Source organism: Anopheles gambiae, chromosome 2, assembly GCF_943734735.2.
Source record: "Anopheles gambiae chromosome 2, idAnoGambNW_F1_1, whole genome shotgun sequence".
Taxonomy (NCBI): domain Eukaryota; kingdom Metazoa; phylum Arthropoda; class Insecta; order Diptera; family Culicidae; genus Anopheles; species Anopheles gambiae.
The window spans coordinates 59,105,396-59,127,277 of record NC_064601.1 but is presented as its reverse complement, the minus strand read 5'-3'; positions in this window follow the sequence as shown (position 1 = coordinate 59,127,277).

The window sequence follows — 21,882 nt, the reverse complement described above, 5'->3', positions numbered from 1 at the left end:
TATAAATACTTTCTGTACTACGCTACATGAAACTAGGAAAAAATATAAAGATGATCATTTGATTATTCTCGGAGATTTCAATCAACCCAATCTTAAATGGATTACACAGAACGATTTTCCTTCGTTTGACTTCAGCAACTCCCGAATACATCCTACATGAAAATTCTCCTCGATGAAATTAATTTGGCCGGCCTTCAGCAAGTTAATTCAATCACCAACTGTAACAATACTATACTTGATTTAATTTTTGCGGATGACCAGACCGCTGAACGATTGAGCCCATTAGAACTGAGTTTAGAATCTATAGTTGAACCTGATCCACATCACCCTGCTCTACTTACCAGCTTCATGGTTCCGCAACAGAATTTGTCGTCTTCTGAGTCCCAAGAACGGAGAGATTTGAACTTTAGACGTACGAAATTTGATGAATTAACAATAGCGCTAACTCAAACCAATTGGGAATTATTAAAGTCTAACCACGATATCAACGATAGCGTGTTAAGCTTCACAAATCATCTAAATGGATTATTCGAACAGTTTGTTCCCTGCTTTAATCCTCCATCGAAACCACCGTGGGCTAATAATGCACTACGCGTCGCCAAACGCCGGAGATCTAATGCCCAACAAAAATTGCGCAGTCTTCGAAACAGCACCAACCAAGCAAACTTTGCTCGCACTGCTCGGATTTACAAACAGTTAAACCGTTTTGCGTATGCTGACTACGTTAGAAAGATCGAATTCAGATTCAAAAAGGATCCACTAGCATTCTGGAAATTCATACGAAATAAGAAATCCTGCGACCGTCTTCCAGCTGTAATGAACTTCAAGGGAAACATCATTTCGGGTGAAGATGACCTCTGCAAAGGTTTTGCAGAACATTTCGCTTCCGTGTACACCTGCAATTCTTCGAAACCTCTCAACCTATCTTCAGCACTTTCCGCAATCAACGACGCAGTTGACTTATCCACATCTATTATCAGTGAAGATGAGGTCGATGCTGCCATACCGCAACTGAAGCTTTCGTATGCCTCTGGGCCGGACAGCATTCCCAGTGCAATTCTTATTCACTGTAAGGCTGCTCTTTTGCCTATTCGGACTCAACTTTTCAACAAATCCTTACAGTCGAAATGCTTCCCGCAAATATGGAAATCTTCTTACATGTTTCCTGTCTTTGAAAAAGGAGACAAATCTGATATATGTAATTATCGCGGAATCTCTATGTTATGTGCTTGTAGTAAGCTATTTGAAAAAGTTATGTTTCGCCACATGTCCTACGCTTTCCTGCCTGTTATATCTGTTATGCAACACGGCTTCATGCCTAAACGTTCGATTGAAACTAACCTGCTTCATTTGCTTCAATTTTGCTACTCCAATATTGACAAGGGCCTCCAGGTTGATGTCATTTATACCGACTTCTGCGCTGCCCTTGACAAGGTCAACCACTACTTATTGCTTGCTAAATTATTAAAATATGGTGTACACTCAAATTTTTTAGCATGGTTAGAAAGCTACCTAATGAACCGTTGCATTAATGTAAAAATTGGAAAAACTTTTTCTGACCCTTTCTGTAACTTTTCTGGTGTTCCACAAGGAAGCATATTAAAGCCATTATTATTTATTATATTTATTAACGATATTGTGTTTGCTGTTCCCAACGTCAATGTTTTACTATATGCAGACGATCTTAAGATGTTCCTTGCTGTTGAAAATTCAAATCACTGCGAAATACTTCAAGATTCTATAAACCGTTTTTTGACGTGGTGCCATGATAACGAAATGTTTGTGAATGTACAAAAATGTAACTGCATTACCTTCTCTAAGAAAAGGGTTCCAATAACTTTTAATTACAAAATTGGTCAAGACAGTGTGCCGCGGTCATCTGTAGTTCGTGATTTAGGAATAATGTTAGACAGTAAACTTATATTATCGTGCCATTTCCACACAATCATCTCAAAAGCATTAAATGTGTTAGGTTTTATTCTACGTGCTTCTTCCGACTTTAAAGATCATTTCTGTCTTAAATCGTTATACTGTGCCCTAGTCCGTCTTATACTAGAATTTGCTTGCGCTGTTTGGTATCCAAACCAAGTGACCTATATAGACATGACAGAAAAAGTTCAGAAAAAGGCTACACGCGCTATGTTTTATCGTCTTCCTTGGTCAAACCAAATGCCACGCCCCCCGTACCATGTCAGGTGTCAGTTATTTGGTCTCGAAACGTTAGAACACAGGAGAAAGAATGCTCAATGTATTTTCATGCATAAATTATTAAATGGGCTTATTGATGCACCTCAAATTTTAAATCTCATCAGCTTTTCTGCACCTACTAGGGATCTTAGAAGCAGGTCTTTAATTAGGATCCCATTTCGATCTTCCTCATTTGGCGCTAACGACCCTTTAATTAAAATGTGTGTCAGCTACAATAGACTTGAATCATCTGCAGATTTTCATATCCCTGTTTCTCGCCTTCGTCAGATGTAAAGGGCTAGTGTTATTAATGTTTAAGTTGTTTACTAATTAAAAATTTGTATCTGTTATTAAGGCCTATTGCCCGATAACGTAAATAATAATAATAAATAATAATAATAATAATAATAATAATAATAATAATAATAATAATAATAATAATAAAAATAATAATAATAATAATAATAATAATAATAATAATAATAATAACAATAATAATAATAATAATATTAAAAATAATAATAATAATAATAATTGTTAGCTCCCGAACTAGTCGCGTAACGGAATAGAAATTGTTTTCTCATAGGAGTCAAAAAATGTTTATTCGCCGAGTTTCGCTTTGGGTGGAAACTTTATTCTGTCGCGGTTTTTGTACACCTTTAAAAAGTTTTTGACTATTCTCGCTCGCTGTCGTGATGCTACTGGTGCAATCGCGATGGCGAGGAACCCGATTCCTGATCTTGAGGTCATTCGCCTTCCCTGTACCCGAACCCGTTACAGTGCCCTCTATAGGTGAGATTAAGGAATCTCTCGCGATCGCAAGTCCTGATAGTTTGGCTGTCAGCTGCGGTGACAGTTCTGCTCTGTTTGTTTACGATCGTCGCAACACCCCACCCCGTGAACCGGTTATCTGTCAATTTTCTTACCGGGTTCACTCCATGTGCTTTAGCGATCTATAAATTAACTTCCTTCCTAATCTCTAATAACTTCGCTTCCTGACTTGCGCTTCCTAGTCGTATTACATTTTTTGTGTTTCGCTTTCCGTCTGCTGTCGTAGCGGTAAAGCAATCGTAGCGGTCAATGCCATTGAGTTTGTACGGGATATGCGCGACGGCTGTTGTGTATCGTACGCGTTGTTGTTGCTGCTGGGATTGTTGCTGCAAATGTTTGGTTGGCTGCAAATGCTTGCATTCGGCCGTGATAGCGGTTGTTTATCGACCGCCGTGCTGCTGGAGGGTGTCAGGATTCGTCGACGCTGCTGTATGTTTTTGGTGATGGATACTACCTCACCACCCGGTATCGTCACTCGGTGATGATGGTAGTCAGCGCCTCTGATGGTACGGTAGTTGGCGGCCGTTGCCGTTGGTGAAGAGAAGTTGCAAGGGTACTGCTGGTTTGCCACAGCATGATCACCACAAAGCAGCGATACTGCGTTCATCTCTGGCACATGTCCGATAGGGGCCGATAAATCTTGCTGCTGGCTTGCACTGTTGCTGTTGGCCGTCGTTGGTTGACGCTTGGTGGTGTTTTCCTTATGTGGCCCGTAAACAGACTATCCTAACACCGTCCTCACTGCGATCGGTCCTCCAGATTGACCAGACCGAGACTCCAGCGGTGTAAGTAGGTGCACGTTCTCCAAGCCGACAAGGATTCTCGGCATACCATCTTCGTGTTGTTCAGCTGGCAGATCCTGTAAGTAGTCATAAGAACTTATCAGTGTGGAATAATCATTTTTTTGTTGTGGCAAACTTAGCTGTTTAACCGTATGAGCGGCCGCTATTGGATAGCGCCGCTCTCCCCCGCGTGCAGAGATCTCAAGGCTGGTCAAACGCGAAGATTCCTCCTTGCGCTTTACGTTGGCGGTCCACTGCAGCTCAAGTGGGTCCGGATGGCCCTTCAATCCAATACTCGCAGCTAGCATATCTTCAATCAGCGTCAATGATGATCCTTCATCGAGAAATGCGTGCGTGTCAACTCGCCTGTTCCCATTGTATATCGTCACGGGCACTACACGAAACAGAGTTGAATTCGCACTATGTTGATGCGTTTGACACTGTGCTGTTTGGGTGGTCGCCCCTTCCATCAACCGGTGCAGTAAGCTGTGATGCCGTTCACCACAACCCGGGACGCCACAGGAGAAATTCGACCGACAAGGCTTCGTTCCGTGGTTTGCAAGGCAGTTGCGGCACAGCTTCATCCGTGTCACAGCCTCAACACGTTCCACGGGAGACATGCGCTTGAATGCTTCGCATTCTCTTAGTTTGTGACCCGTGTTCTTGCACAGGTGACACGGTGTCGAAGGAATTTCGAGTGTAGGTGTTTGTCTCTCGCGAGGTGGTGTGCTTAGTACAACAGACATTTCACTACTTGCACAGCTATGCACGTGCATGCGATGTGCTGGGCGATGTACATTGGCCTTCGGTTGAACGTACTTCGTGACTGCACTAGCCTCGTCAACCAGCTTGTCCATAAACATGCCAAACTCCTTCAATGTTGGATGTAGGTATTTCTTGCTGTATCTCACCCATTCTAACTGTCTCGTTGCAGGTAGTTTTTCCACCAGTTCTTCTAACAGCTCCGGGTTAGAGAGGTAATGTGCCAAGTCTGCGTTGCTAAGATGGTCGCACAAATGTAGTACCGCCAGTCCAAACGTGATGAGCTCGTGTAGCTGTTCTGGCCTGGGTGCTGCTGTGCGCCGTACCTTTTCCAGCAGATCCTTCACGACGAGTGAAGGTCGCCCGTACAGTCGCTGCAGCGTTTTGATCACGAGCGGCACTGACGTAGGATTATCGAGCCATCCTTCGACAGCGTCTCGTGCAGGTCCTGTGAGACACTCTTCTAACCGGGCTGCATTTTCGACTGGAGAAAGTCCGCAGGCTTTTGTTGATTCCACAAAATAGTTGTGGAATTTTGGCCACTCTCGCGGTTTCCCTGAAAAAGAGGGTAGTTTTTTTGGCCATACCTGCCTAGCCGCTATGTGGTCCGCTGGCCTCCATTTCGCAGCAGCCATTACTGGTCCGGCTGCAGCTTCTAGTTGTTGCTCATCTTGCAACATGGGATTGTAGCTAGAACACCTTTGCGGCTCGACAAATTCAGATTGCTGTTGCACCCACTCTGCCGTTTTGGACACACCACTGATGCTTATGGAGCATTTCAAACTGATCGCCTCCTCGAGGTTGTTTCTCTGGGTCTCGTGTTGCAGTTCCAGAGCGGCCAATTTACATTTTAGTTTGGCCTCCGTCGCCTTTTTCTCCTTCTCAGCCATCATTTTTTCCTTTTCGGCTATCAGAAGTTTGACCTGCAGGGCTTGCTCCCTTACCAGGCGTTCTAATGCCGAATGTTGTGAGGACGTTGAGGACCGTTCTCGCTTCGAAGAAGCAGCCTTGCTGGAATGCCGCGATGCACTCTGCTCGCCGTTGGGATATAGCGACCCGTGCTCGTGCTTTCCACTGTCTACTTCTTTCTCTACCTCTTCGTTCACGCGGCGCTCTAATGCCGAGCATTTCGCTGTAGTCGAAGATCGTTCGTGCTTCGATGAACCAGCCTTACGAGGATGGTGGGATGAGCACGGCTCGTCGCTGGGGTGAAGAGGCTTGCTTTCCTGTTTTTCGCATGCCACCTCTAAGGGGGCTGCAGGATCGCGATTTTGGCTAACTTTTGCCGCCATTATCCTCTCGCTCTTGGGTCGACGAACTTGCGCTGCTACCGCTGTTGCGGTTTTCTCGCCCGGTTCACCTTGCACTTTCGGCGCATTTGCACGATCACTCACTGCGCCGATAGCTTTCCTCATCTGCTCGGACATTTCACAAGTGTACACTCGCGTAAACTTTTATTTCTCCCGGCTTCACTCCCGGAACTTTCGTAATTCGATAATCGAATAATTTACTCTTCGATTAGTAATTTGGAATATTCGCGATAAAAGTCTTTGCACTTATTGCTAAAAAAACTTTTTTAAAGCTTGTTAGCTCCCGAACTAGTCGCGTAACGGAATAGAAATTGTTTTCTCATAGGAGTCAAAAAATGTTTATTCGCCGAGTTTCGCTTTGGGTGGAAACTTTATTCTGTCGCGGTTTTTGTACACCTTTAAAAAGTTTTTGACTATTCTCGCTCGCTGTCGTGATGCTACTGGTGCAATCGCGATGGCGAGGAACCCGATTCCTGATCTTGAGGTCATTCGCCTTCCCTGTACCCGAACCCGTTACAGTGCCCTCTATAGGTGAGATTAAGGAATCTCTCGCGATCGCAAGTCCTGATAGTTTGGCTGTCAGCTGCGGTGACAGTTCTGCTCTGTTTGTTTACGATCGTCGCAACAATAATAATAATAATAATAATAATAATAATAATAATAATAATAATAATAATAATAATAATAATAATAATAATAACGTGTTCCGTTGATAACGGAAGATGAAGAGGAGAGAGAGAGAGGGAGGCATCGTGCCACACGGAACGACATTTGTAGTTGACGGTAGGCACGTACGTATGTATCGAATAATAAGTCGAGCGAAACGCCATTCGGTGTATTGGTGTACGTGTAGCCTTGTTTGGCAAGTAAGTGTGGGAGCAAGAGCACGAGGCTAGAAACAGGCGAGCAGGTAGAAACGCGTATGCGATGAATTTATACTGGTAGTGGTAAGAGCGAGCGGTGAATTTCGAATTGAAACGGCATTCTGTTTGTAGCAACCGGCTTAGCCAGACGCAAACGCAGCGGTGTTAAGTTAGTCAATAAAGCGACACAAAAGATCAAACTTTTCTTTCGTATCCACTGCTTCCCAGAGCAAATTATCCATTGGTCCTTCGAACCGGATGTTAGAAAAGTGTTAGAAGTGTGCATCATGATGACTAGAACATCGAAGTCTGCGAAGGAGAAGCCCGACGAGGAACATGCGGAAGAGGTGCAATCTATTGAGATTGATCCGGACGCGCATGGTTTTATGCGACAAGCAGCAATCGACGAGGTGGTGAGAATAAGGGACACTTTGCTAAAGGCCGCAGACGAAGGGAGCGAATTCTCCAACGCACGGTTGAGAATATTTCAAAGGTCAGTGGAAGGTGCAAGTGTACAGTTTCTCGATCACCATCAACGTTTGTTGAAAAGCTTATCAGCGAGTGATCGTCAGAGTGAAACCGCGACTTACCAGGAATTCCGTGTTCTATACGAGGACACAATGACGGAATTGGAGTCAACGTTGGAAGGCCGATCGCCGCCTGTGGTTGAAAAGAAAGAACCAGAAACAATACCCGTGCAAGCGAGTGCGCCTGTAGTGGTGCACACATCGTTGCCGCGTGCCATTCCATCGTTCAGCGGACGATATGAGGATTGGCAAAAGTTTAAGGTAATGTTTCGGGACGTGGTTGATAAAACCAACGAAGAACCACGAATCAAGCTCTATCATTTGGAAAGAGCTCTAACGGGTGAAGCATCGATGATAATTGATGCAAAAACGATCAGTGATGGCAATTATGATCATGCATGGAAATTGCTCGAAGAAAAGTACGACGACAAACGACGGATAGTGGACTTGCACATCAAGGGACTTTTGGATACGGAAAAGATGAAGCAGGAAAATTATGAGTGTTTGCGTGAACTGGTGACGGGTATAGAGACACATGTTGCGAATCTGAAGTTTCTTGGTGAGAGTTTTGATGGTCTGAGTGAGAAATTTGTGGTGTACATTATTTCACAGTGCTTGGACAATGAAATGCGCAAACAATGGGAGTCAACTGTATCACGGAACGAGTTCCCGAAATACGAAGACACTATAACGTTCCTGAAGAGTCGTGTATCAGTGCTTGAGCGTTGCAAGTGTAGTGGTAAATCGGAGAAACAAAACAATTTCGTCGATAAACCCGGTCGTTCTGGATACAGGGCAAATACGGCTATCACTGAGCAAAGGTGTGCGGTTTGTAAGGCTGCACATGAAACGGAAAAGTGCCCCGAACTAAGCAAATTGAATGTGAAAGAACGAGGAGCGTTGCTCAAGAAAAAAGGGTTGTGTTTTGTTTGCTTGAAGTATGGTCATTGGAAAAATCGGTGCAAGTCACAGATCAAGTGTGAAAGGTGTTCGGGTTTTCATCACACAATCATGCATTACGATCAAGCAGTGTTCTAGAAGCAAAGTTCTTTCTTCAACTCAAACTTAAAACGTGATCTTTTAACTCGTAGTTTACTGCACTACTTTATTGAACAAAATCTTACAACGTAGCAAAGTAAGTTTCGCGGCGGATTGGTGGTTAAAAAATTTCACGTACGCTTTCTTACGCTTTCTGACTTGATCTCATGGCGCTCGCGCGATGGCCGTTTTTCGATTCGCGCGGCGATGTTTTTTTCTGCTCCCTCTGGTAACGGCAAATCGGCGACGTTTCGGTTCGGCTGTCAACGGCTTATCAATAAACACAAATTGTAAACAACAATTTGTCACTTTTCGCCGACCTCGTTGTTTTCTACAACATTCTCCCGCCCGGTACGTTGCTGGTATACGCAACTTACCCTACTAAAGTCGGCGATCTACTTCAGTTCATCGTTCAACCGTTACGCTGGTGCCGCATCACCACAAATACGTTCTGAGTTTGGTGGGTTGACCGTATCGTTCTTCATTTGTTAGGTCTACGAACGTCCAACACGGCTATCTTCGTTGCAGGTCTTTCGATGATTCCGCTTGCTGTCTGCACGGTGGCTCGCCTTACTTGGCCGTCGTTGGCTTTAACCACTTCTATCACCCTTCCTTTCGGCCAACAATTCCTCGGTAGGTTGTTATCAGCAATCAACACTACATCACCTTCCTCGATCGAACGAGATGGAAGGAACCACTTTGTTCTGCGGGTCAGGGTCGGAAGGTACTCGGCTATCCATTTTTTCCAAAACAAGTTGGCGTTACACTGCGACGCTTTCCATGTCGACTTTACGGCCGTCGCTGTATCATCGAACGGTGCAGGTGGCTTGATGCCGTTTGAGCTGCCCAAGAGTAAGTCATTCGGTGTTATCGGTGGTGCCAAATCGTCGTCTAACGGCACGTAAGTCAGCGGTCTCGAATTGATGATCATTTCTATTTCAGCCATGGTAGATTGCAATACTTCGTCGTTAGGCAGACGTGGCAATTCGAGTTGAGCGAAAACCTTTTTCACTGACTGGACGAGGCGTTCCCAGCAGCCTCCAAAATGTGGAGCGGCCGGCGGGTTAAAGGTCCACTTCAAATCAGGGCTAGTAAACTCTTCTATCAAAGTGTTTTCGTCGACACTCTTTCTGGCCTCCTTGAGCTCTCTCGAAGCTCCTACGAAATTCGTACCTCGATCACTAATGATCTCTCTCGGCGTTCCACGCCGAGCGATAAAACGCCGGATCGCCAGGATGCATGACGAACTCGTCATTGAATGCGCGATTTCTAGGTGGATGGCTCGTGTTGTTAAGCAAGTGAAGATCACTCCCCAACGTTTCTCCACGCGGCGACCAACTACTACGTTGATCGGCCCGAAATAATCTATTCCGGTACATGTGAACGCACGCTGAGCTATAGCCGTTCTTTGTTCAGGAATGCACCCCATCAACGGCGGCTCGGGAACAGCTTTCCGATTAAGGCAGTGTTGGCAGTTTTTTCGAACCCGTTTATACTCCGATAGCAATCGCGGTATATAGAATCTGGATCGCAATTCATTGATGACGGTCTGATGGTTGCAATGTTGATATATCACGTGGTAGTGATGAATGATTAAATCTGTCCCTACATGTCGCCTGGGCAGTATCACGGGCATCCGAAGCGGTTCGTCCACTGCAGTGCAGTTTGCAAGCCGGCCACTTATTCTCAACACACCATGGTCGTCGAGTGTTGGTGAGAGTTTGTACAGTACGCTACATTTTTCGATGCCTTTTGACCACGGATGTTTTAATGTTGGAGGATTCTCGAGGCACTTGATTTCTTGCGGAAATGCTTCTCGCTGAATTTGCTTCAGTATTATCTGTTCAGCTCTTTGAAGCTCTTCTTGTATCAGCGGTTCTGTTGCGATCGGTGTTTTATTGGCCCTATGAGTGCAATTGTTCAAAAATCGAACGACATATCCAACGGATCTCAGAAGTCTATTCCACTTAGAAAATCGATCGATTTGGATGAGTGGCTTAGTTGTGACATGGAACAGCAAGTTGCGACGTAGTTCTTCTGCTGTATCATCTGGTCGTGTCGGTGAAGCTGGCCAATCGCTCTCCGGTTGCCATAGAAAGCTCGGACCCTTGAGCCATCTGCTGTTAGTGCTTAAATCGGGTATTTTTGCCCATTTCGTACCATCGTCTGCAACATTGGCTTTCGTTGATATCCACTGCCAATCGTCTACTTTGGTCAACTCTAGGATTTCTCCGACTCTAAAGGCCACGAATTGACTGTATCGTCTGTGATCTGAACGTAACCAACAGATGACGTCCCTTGAGTCCGACCAAAAGATTGTTCTTGTGATTATTAAACGATGTGATTTGTGTATCGTATGTGCGAGCCGTGCGCCAATCACTGCTGCCTGCAATTCTAAACGGGGAATCGATAGAAACCGTAGCGGTGCTACTCGAGTTTTTGAACCTATTAGAGCGCATTCTATTGTTTCTCCTTCTTCAAATCGGAAATAGGCAACCGCTGCCATCCCGTTTTCACTTGCGTCGCAGAATATGTGAAGCTGTACGTTACGAGGTAGGGCCGACGTACGCTGGCGGTAGCACCTTGGTATTTTGATCTGGCAGACGGCAGGTAAAATGCTAGTCCACCTTTCCCACTGTTCTGCTAAACGGCCGCCAATCTGCTCATCCCAGCCGACACCAGCGCGCCATATTTCTTGCAGCAATACTTTCAGGAACATCAACACGTTCCCCAATAGACCCAAAGGATCGTAAATCCTCATAAGGATACGCAGCACTTCGCGTTTAGTCGGCAGTTTCGCTCCTGCCAGTAACTGCTCGTCGTTTCTAGGTGAGACTTTGTACATGAATGTGTCGGCTTGCGTGTCCCACCACATTCCCAATACCTTTTCTGTTCTCGCATCTGTGCCAACGTTAACATCCTTCTCTATCTTTACAGGTACATCAAGCTGTTCCATCACCAAATGCGAGTTCGAGAGCCAGTTTCTAATCTCGAATCCGCCATTCGCATGCACGTGACGTACGTCCTTCGCCAGCTTAATTGCTTCGTCTTCAGTTTCGACACTGGCGAGCATATCGTCGACGTAATGCTCCTTGACAATACATTCAAAGGCACGAGGAAACTCATCTCTATACTTTTCAGCGTTCAAATTCTTTACATAATGCGCGCAGCAGGGCGAGCACGCCGCCCCAAACGTCATAACGGTAACAACATACACGTCTGGAGCCTTATCAGTCTCGCCACCGTTCCATAGAATCATTTGACTGCGCTGATCCTCGGGTCGCATAGCCACTTGAAAGAACATCTCCTTGATGTCTCCTACTACGCCTATTCGATGCTCTCGGAACTTATACAGGACCGTCAGGAGGTCTACCAGCTGATCTGGACCTTTGAGCAGGAACGTGTTTAAACTGACTCCGTTAGACTTGGCGGCTGCGTCGAACACTATACGGATTTTTCCTGGCTTGTTAGGATTCGTTACCGGAAATGTCGGCAAGAACCAGTCTGTATTCCGTGTATCAGCTATTTCGTTTGGTGTGAGGCGCCGGATGTAGCCCTTTGTTTCGTAATCGTTCATCTTGTCGATGATAGCAGCTCTCAACACCGGATCTTTTTGCATTTTTCTTTGCAGGCATTCGAAACGTCTTATGGCCATGAGCTTACTTGGTGGTAGCTGAACATTGCTATACTTCCACAGTAAACCTGTTTCATAACGATTTCCTTTTAAATGAGTCGTGGTTGCAAGGATCTCCAACGCCTTTTCATCATCTTTAGAGCCAACTGGATGGGGCAATTTGGTAATGCCCATCGAATCGATCGCAAAATATTTCTTAAGCTCAATATCGATTCTATCGTCTGCGCTATCTACACACGGGCAAACTTGTGGGCTATGATGGTTTAGGAAGCCATTCGCGCCATTACCGGTATTCGTTGGGTACGATCCATACACTATCCAGCCCAATCGTGTCTTGGCGGCAACAGGTTCATGTGGCTTTCCCTCACGGTATGTCATCGGATTACCTAGATGGCAGTTATCCATACCAATGAGGATCCTAGGCGTGATGTCAGTGTATGAATTAAGCTTTAAGCCTCTCAAATGATCGAATGTGCTTTGAAGTTTCTCTGCGCTAAGTGACTGTCTCGGTAGCGCCAGACTCTGTACGGTATGCACATTTGGTAAGACATACACCTTGCCGATTTTATCACGTCCTGACAAACTTAACGATACCCTCACCGAATTCTTCTCCTCTCTTTTCTGATTTCCGGTCCACCAGAGGCACAACGGATGAGGAGTTCCTTGCAGGCCAAGTTCTTCTACCAAAGCATGTTCGACGAACGTGGCGGACGAGCCGTCGTCCAAGAACGCAAACGTATCAACTTTGCGGCCATTGCCATGAAGTGTTACCGGGACATAACGGAAGAGTGGCGGCTTCGCTAACGCGGTTTGGTGGTGGTTGCTCATATGGTGTCCGCCGGTTCCGGCTGATAGCGCTTCGGCTGTGGTTCTCCGACCATCATGAAGCAATCTGTTGTGTAGGAAAACGCAACCATTTGTGCCACACGGCGTTCTTCTTTCACAACGATTAAAGTGTCGTTCAAGACATTTGCGACAAAGATGTTTCTCTCGCACTGCTCGCCAACGGGCGTCTATGTCCATGGCAAGAAAGTCAGGGCAGCTTTCTACGTTGGCGCATTGTTGTTGGCATACTGGGCAACGTGGTGTGGCTCTGCTGGAACTCGATGCAGTGTGTCGCGCTGGAGCGGCAGTGAGATGCGCATTCACGTGTCGATGTTGCCTGTTCGCTGTGGCATTCGATGCAGTTCTTGTATACGGACTTTCTGGGACGTGTACCGAGGAAACAGTCACCAAACTGGCTGCTTGGACCAAATGATTCAGCCAATCATTGAAGCTTGACAACGTTACACGTCCCAAGTTCATTTGATGACATCCCCAATTGAGCTTTAGCGATGAAGGCAAGCGCTCCGTCAGCTCGTATAACAAAGCCACGTTGAACATGTATTCGTCGAGACCTGTGGCTGTGATTGTCGCACAAAGATTCTGGACTGCGATCCCAAAATCTATCAGCGTATCGAGACGATCCTGTTTAGGTGCGGGCATGGCGCGCACCTTGTTTACTAGCGAGTGAACAATAATCTCAGGACGACCGTAGAGCATTTTTAATGTGCTGATAACATTCGGTACATTGGACGGATGCATCAAGAGGCAACGTACTGACTCCAACGCCTTTCCCTTCAGAGCCTTTTGAAGTCGGTCTAGGTTGTCCACATCACTGTAGACGTACTCCTCCGTGGTGTATTCGAAGGAGGAAAGAAACATCGGCCACTCTTCGGGGTTGCCGGCAAACGTCGGCAAGTCCCGTAGCCGTACTCCACCGTGTCTGACCGTGTATTGCATCTGCGAAGGATCAAAGGCTGAGAAAACATTCGCCTGAAATCTTTCCGGAACGATACTCACGCGTGGTTGCTGAGAAGACGTTCCCTGATGACCAGTTGCGCTTGTTTGCTGATGCGTTGTTCCCTGATGACCGGTGGCCTGGAACGATTGCATCAACTCGTTCCGTTCTCTGAGCTGCTTGATCTCCAGGTCTTCTAAAGCTCGCTGTAGGTCACGATCTCGATCAGGCTGCGTGGCTGGAGGCTGGCTGGGTCCAGCGTTCTGGTCTGCGTCTCTACGCCGAGTCGCAGAAGTGCTAGCTCGCGCGTTGTAACGCAGAAAATCCGGGAAAGCAATGCTCGATCGAGACGGTGCGCTCGCAGGTTCACGGTCCGTGTTGCCGCGGCCAGGTGTACCTTGCGTTAATCTCCGCGGTACGGGCACGGCCGAAGGAAGGAGCACATCTTCGGCGGTTCCCTGGCTGACTGGGGAGACCGTGCCTCCACATTGCGCATTCAGCGACACTCCAAGGCCCCGTGACACACTCGGGCTTAACTGAGCGATTTGCGCGGTTAACCGGATGAAGCTTTCGTTAGCCTCCCTGGCTTGCTGGACCAAGTCCTGTATCGAAACAGTGTCTTCCTCTAAATCGTGCACCGGGGAAAGTTGTCGCACTGTCGAATTCGCGGCGGGGTTGGACTCAGCGTTCTCGCGGTTCATGTTCACTCAACTAAGCTTCACACGGGGAACGTAGCAAATTAAGAAGTGAAATTTTTTAAAATGTTCTAGAAGCAAAGTTCTTTCTTCAACTCAAACTTAAAACGTGATCTTTTAACTCGTAGTTTACTGCACTACTTTATTGAACAAAATCTTACAACGTAGCAAAGTAAGTTTCGCGGCGGATTGGTGGTTAAAAAATTTCACGTACGCTTTCTTACGCTTTCTGACTTGATCTCATGGCGCTCGCGCGATGGCCGTTTTTCGATTCGCGCGGCGATGTTTTTTTCTGCTCCCTCTGGTAACGGCAAATCGGCGACGTTTCGGTTCGGCTGTCAACGGCTTATCAATAAACACAAATTGTAAACAACAATTTGTCACTTTTCGCCGACCTCGTTGTTTTCTACAACAAGCAGAGAGTGTAGTGAATCAAACAGCATCCGATGAAGTGCCAGATTCCGATGTGGCAGTGTTTAGTGTGAGCCAACACTCAAGGGTTTCAACGTTGCCGAGAGTGCGTGTAATCTTACAAACAGCTCTAGTGAACGTAATAGCCAATGGCGGAAGGTTAGTGCGTTGCCGAGCATTGTTGGATAGTGGCTCTCAGATAAGCTGCATAACACGGCAGCTCGTGAATAAATTGGGGTGTCGAATGGTGAATACTAACATGCCAGTGTCAGGGATCGGGAACGTTAAGTCACCAGTAAACAAGTGTTGTTCGGTGATTGTAAAATCAATGTGTAGAAACTTTACTGTTGACTTGCGTTGTCTTGTGTATGATGAAATAACGGGAACCCTTCCAGCGTCTTATTTCAGTATTGATAATCTGAAAATACCAAGTGATCTTGACTTAGCTGATCCTGACTTTAACAAGCCGGCGTCAATAGATTTGCTTATTGGCATGGATCGTTTACCTTTCATCATGAGGTCAGGGTTCGTCAAACTCTCGAATGAACTTCCAGTTGTGATGGACACTGAATTAGGATGGGTGATTGGTGGCTGTATCGACAGCAGTGACATTGATGAAGGTGTTCATTCGAACATAGCAGTTTCTGATAATTTAGATCAGTTATTGCAAAGGTTTTGGGAAATAGAAGAGATTTCTAACGAACAGTGCGTTCAAACGGAAGCGCAACAATGTGAAGAACATTTTAAGAAAAGTCATCATCGCGATGTGGACGGTAGGTATATCGTTCGGCTTCCATTAAGGTAAACAGTTGACAAACTTGGCAACTTACGTTCGATGGCTTTGCGTAGATTTTTTGCTTTGGAAGCTCAGCTAAGTCGCCGTCCAGAAGTGAAGGAGCAGTATACCATGTTTATGGAGGAATACAAGGCTATGGGCCATTGTCGCGAGGTGGATGAGTCGCTCGATTTAGCTGAAGTTAAAAGGTGGTCTCACCTTTTAACCATGCAGTTTTGAACCCCAGCAAGAATACCACCAAATGCCGGGTTGTATTTGATGCATCGGCTGAAGTGAATGATATTTCATTAAATGATGTTATGATGACGGGTCCCACTGTGCAGGCTGATTTATTCTCAGTTCAGCTGAGGTTTCGGATGCACAGATACGTACTGAGTGCTGATGTTACCAAAATGTTTAGGCAAATCAAGGTTGACCCGAGGGATACGCCCTTACAAAGAATATTTTGGCGAGCTGAGCCATCAAGTCCTATCCGTGTTTTTGAATTAACAACTGTAACTTACGGGACTGCTGCAGCCCCTTTCTTGGCAACAAGAACCTTGCTACAGTTGGCTGACGATGAACAGCTACGGTTTCCGTTGGCTAGTCGTGTAGTAAAGGAAAACTTCTACGTGGACGATGGACTTTTCGGTGCGAACCATGTGGAAGAGTTGTTAGAGGTGCAGCGTCAGATTGTTCAATTGTTCGATTCAGCTGGGATGCATTTGCACAAGTGGGCGTCTAATTCTGAAGTGTTGCTGAGTGAAGTGCCGAAAGAAGATCGAGATTCATTTACGGTGTTGGGCGAGAGCAAGGCAAATGAAATAATAAAAACTTTGGGTATCAAGTGGAATCCTGCTACGGATGAATTTATTTTCATCACCCCACAGATATCGGAAAACTCGGCCCCAACGAAAAGAGAAGTGCTTTCGGCATTGGCCAAAATTTTTGATCCTCTTGGCCTCATTTCACCAGTGATTGTGATTGCTAAAATGTTAATGCAAGAGTTGTGGAAGGCACAGCTTGGCTGGGATGACAAGGTGGATGATTCTCTTTTGCATGGATGGACGAAATTTCTTGCTGCGTTACCAAGAGAGAATCAAATACGTATTCCGCGTCAAATGGTGAACGATGACTCAGCCTTCTTCGAGTTGCATGGGTTTGCAGACGCTTCGGACAAAGCATACGGTGCGTGCGTGTACATTCGGTCGGTTAACGGACATGGTAGTGCTGAGGTGCGTTTAGTGACAAGCAAGTCTAAGGTTGCTCCTCTGAAACCTACTTCGATACCACGAAAGGAACTGATGGCTGCGGTGCTTCTGTGCCGATTGACGATCAAGGTTGTGGATGCTTTTGTAATGTGTTTGATGATTTGTGTTTATTAAGTGTGATGAGAATTGCGTGTGAATTGATTATAGACAGTATAGCATGTGCATGTGCATGCTACACCTCCCCCCTTTAATAGAATAACGTAATGAATTACAATGATTGAAGTTATTCTCCTGTGTACTTAATTAATCTATTTTTGTGTACTGTAGAGATTTTCTTTGTTGTATTATTTTGTATTACGCAATTAGGCCCTTGGTCACTTACTACTGTGAAAGGTCCAATGTAGACTGGATCTAATTTTTTCCTATTTTCATTTTCCAAATATACCTGATCTCCTAAGTTTATAATAAGTGGTACTGTACCTTTATTTAAGGTTTGCTGTCTTTTAATTTTTGCTTTTATCAAATTTTCTCTGGCAATTTCGTTTGATTTTTGGAGTTTATATTTCATTTCGAAATAATATTGGTCAATATTATAAACTGGTTCAATTTTTGTTTTAAATATATCTTGTGGTAAATTCGCTTTTCTACCAAATACTAATTCGTATGGTGTGTAGTTTGTGTCTGAGTGTTCTGTTGTATTGTAAACAAATTCGTAAAATTTTGTCCAATCGTCCCAGTCATCATGATGTTCGTTTGTATAGCTTCTTAGGTATTCGTTTAGACATCTATGATTTCTCTCTAATGATCCTATTGTCTGTGGGTGGTAAGCTGTGCTAAAAGTTTGTTTGATTTTTAAAATTTCTGAGATTTTGTGTAATAATTCATTGTTATATTCTAGTCCTTGATCTGATTTTAATTCTATAAATGTTCCGAATGTAAGGATGAAGTTTTCTACCAATGCCTTGGCTATAGTGTTTGCTTCTTTGTTATGGATAGGTATTACTACGATATATTTCGTTAAGTCACATTGTATGGTTATTGCATACCTGTTGTTTTTGTTAGTTTTTGTTAGAGGTCCTACTGTGTCGATTGAAATTATGTTAAATGGTTTTGTCGGTGTTGTAGTTACAACTGTTTTTTCTTTAGTATGTCTAGTCGTCTTATTAACTATGCATGCTTTACAATTTCGTACGTATTTCTTGATATCATCTTTCATATTTTTCCATTTATATTTTTCCCTTATTTTCTGGTACAGTCTGTACTGGCCTATATGTCCTCCCGAAGGGGTCATATGATAATCTGAAATTATTCTCAGCCTATCTTTTTCTGTTGTTATCCATCTAGTTTGAGTAAACAGGATTATTTCAAACTTGGTAATGGCTCTGTTGGCTATTTCCTTAATAGTTTGTTGGGAATATTCTTCGAATAAATGATCTTCTTCTGACCATGCTAGCTTATTTCTTCCATATTGTTTCGCGATTTTGCACATTTCTAGAAGAGCAAACTCTAATGCTTGACTTCCATTTACATCATTTCTCAAAAGAAATTTTCCTAGTGCTTTACTGTATGAATGGTTGTATATTATGAATTCAACGTTGTTCTTAATTCTCTGCGTACCTATTTTTAGTACCTTTCTCACTTCTAAAGGTCTATCTGTTTTCCACATCGCGGGGTGATCAGTCCCTGTTGTTGCGATTGGTTCGTCTTTGTTTATATCAGTTTTCTCGTTATTTTTCTTAACCATGGCTCTTGTATTAACCATTAAAATCGTTTTGGATTTTGGTATTGATGCTTTTAGGTCATCTGAGTTAAGGATTATTCTTGATAGTGCGTCTGCTGCAACATTAGCTTTACCTGCTAAATATTCTATTTCAAAGTCAAATTCTTCTAAATCTAGCCTCATTCTAGTAAGCTTAGAAGTAGGATTTTTCATACCAAATAAGTAAGCTAGTGGTCTATGATCTGTTCTAACTATAAATTTTTGTCCATATACATAAGGTTTAAAATAATTAATTGCCCAATGTATAGCTGTAAGCTCTTTCTCGATAATTGGCTTATTCTTTTCCCCTGGTGTAAAACTTTTACTCGCAAATGCGACTGGCAAATCGTTTCCATCTGTTATTTGTGATAACACTGCACCACATGCCATATCTGATGCATCTGTCGTAATAATGAATTGTTTTTTAAAATCTGGATATTGTAAAATTGTGGGTGAGAGTAAGCTTTGTTTCAATGTATCAAAAGCTGCTTGACATTCTGAAGTCCATGCAAACTTAACGTCTTTCTTAATCAAATTATTAATAGGTTTAGCTATCTTAGCAAAATTCTGTACAAATTTACGGTAATAATTACAAAATGCGACAAAACGTCTTGCTTCATCAGCATTAGTAGGAATCGGGAATTTTTTAATTGTGTCAAACTTCGCGTCGTCTGGATAAATTCCTTTATCTGTTATTTTATGACCTAAGTACGTTACTTCTGTTTTGAAAAAACAACATTTTTCTGCATTTAGTTTAAGGTTATATTTTCTTAGCCTATCAAAAATTTTACCTAAATTACTGATATGATGCCGTGCACTGCATCCAGTAACTATAATATCATCTATATATACAAATGCTAGCTCTGGTGTTAAACCAGCCATAGCGATAGCCATCATTCTTTGAAAGCTGTTTGGGCTAATGTTGAGTCCAAATGGCATTCTTGTAAACTGATAGTGGCCTGTAGGTGTCGAAAAAGCTGTGTATTTTCTCGAATTTTTATCAAGTTTGATTTGATGAAACCCTGACATCAAATCCAATGTGCTGAAATATTTGGCTCTTCCTAGCTGATCTAGTATTGTGTCTATGCGAGGTAAAGGGAATTTGTCTGGTAAAATTTTCTTGTTCAATTGCCGAAAATCCACTACTAAACGCCATTTCTTTTTTCCTTCACCTGACTTCTTCGGTACTAATAGTATCGGTGAATTATATGATGAAACAGAATGTTCTATAATGTTATTTTTCAACATCTTTTCTACCTGTGATTGCATTTCCTCTGTTTGTGAATGTATTTGTTTATAATTTGGTATATAAGAAGGAATATTATCTTTTAATGAAATTTCCTGGGTATAAAAATTGTTAGTAGAGACCGGTTCATCTTCTAAACAAAATATATCCGAGAATTTTGTGATAAGATTTTCTAACTTTTCTCTTGCTATTTGTGGAATATTTTCTATATGGATTTTGTTATGAATTTTCTGAATTCGTTCCTTAGATGTGTCCAGTTTCTTCTGTAATTGCTCATACTCTCTTAATGGTTCAACTTCTGGTGTATAAGATTTTATGTTAAAAGAAACATCTTTATCTGTGGTATTAATGAATTTGATATACTGATTACGTTTTGAGACTATTGTGTTTCCGCAAAATACCCCTGGTTGGATTTCTTGTGATAAGATGATTGAATCTTCTGTCAAGTTTGGTATACTTATTTTTCGTACTACTTCACTTCGTTTTGGTAAAATATAATTTCCGTTTACATTGTCTTCTATTGGGTGTGAAATCAATCCGTTATCAGATGAGAAGTATATCATCCAATTAACATAATCAACAATACATCTGTGCTTTATAAAGTCTTTTCCTAATAGTCCGTCGGAAAAAATGGATTCTACATCTTCTATTATATGAAATTCGTGCATAATGGAATAATCGCCAAAGTGAATTGTTGTCATAGCAGTTCCTAAAGTCTCTGATTCATGATCACTAGAGCTTATCAAGGTTAATTTTTTTGATGTATTGATTTTACAACCTGGTTTTAATTTACTAGCTTTAAGTACGGATACGGTTGCTCCGGTATCTATGATAAGTGTGCTATAGATTTCCTTTGTAATTTCTATTTTTACTTTAACAAAATTATCTGCATCAGGATTTATGGTTAGTATTGGGTATTTTCCGATGCTTGAGGTTGCCCTAAAAAATTATTCTGTTCTTCGGCTGTTACTGTGTTATGAATAGGCGCTCGATTATTTTGCAAATTGCTATTATTTCTCTGATTGGATTGTACGTACTGATTTCTGTTGGAATTATTTTGTCGATTTGCGTGCTGATTTCTAGTGTTGTTAAAGTTGTTATTTCTGTAGTTATTATTGTTTCGGTTATTGTTATGTCCATATCTTGCGGGTGGGAACCTGGGTGGGTTTTGTGTCTGATACCTATTATTATTATTATTTGAGAATCTATTGTAATTGTTCCTTCCCTGGTAGTTGTTACCATACCCTCTATTGTTCCTAGTAGCGTTTGAATATAAAATTTTTGTCTGTTCATTTTTTCCTTTTTTCGTTCTGTCTTCTAGTTCCAATTTTACTGCTTGTTCTATTGCTTCATGCAGGGTTTCGAATTTGCTTGATCTCATTATTATTTTGGTTTCGCCATCCTTAAGTCCATAACTCAATGCGCTAATTCCAGACTTAGTTGCTTTTTTCCTGGCTACTTCTGGTGTTATTTCTTCCGCTATGTATGCTTCTTCAAGTTGCTGCGTTAGTTTTTCTATAATGCTTCCGAAATCTTCTATTGTTCCTGTCTGTTTCGTATTATCCATTTTGGATACTACTATTTCTGGTGTTACCTTTATGCTGCATCTGTCTTGTAGTTTGTTAACTATATCTTCTATTGAGTTTGGGGCTTCTCCTACAACAATTCGCGCTTTACCTGTCAGACGTCCTAATACTAGCTCTATTATTGTTTCCCTATTCTCCGGCTTCACTATTTTCTTTAATACATTTAAATTTGACACCACACCTTTTAAATCTTTCTCATTACCATCATACTTTGATATGAGAGAAGTGGTGATTTTAATTAGTTCTATAATGTCAGCCATTTTGTCAGATTTAGTTTCTATCGTTATGTCGAACTAGTTTTCTGATAATGTTGTATTTAACGAATCTGGATGTCTTTCGAAATGTATTTTAATGCACTTATTTATTTCGTAATATAGGTGTCTACTTTTTTTAACGAAGGTTGTTAATATTTCGTCTTTAATGGATGATTCGTGCTTTCGTAGAAGCTCTTGTATTTCGTCATATAATTCCTTAGTGTTATTTCT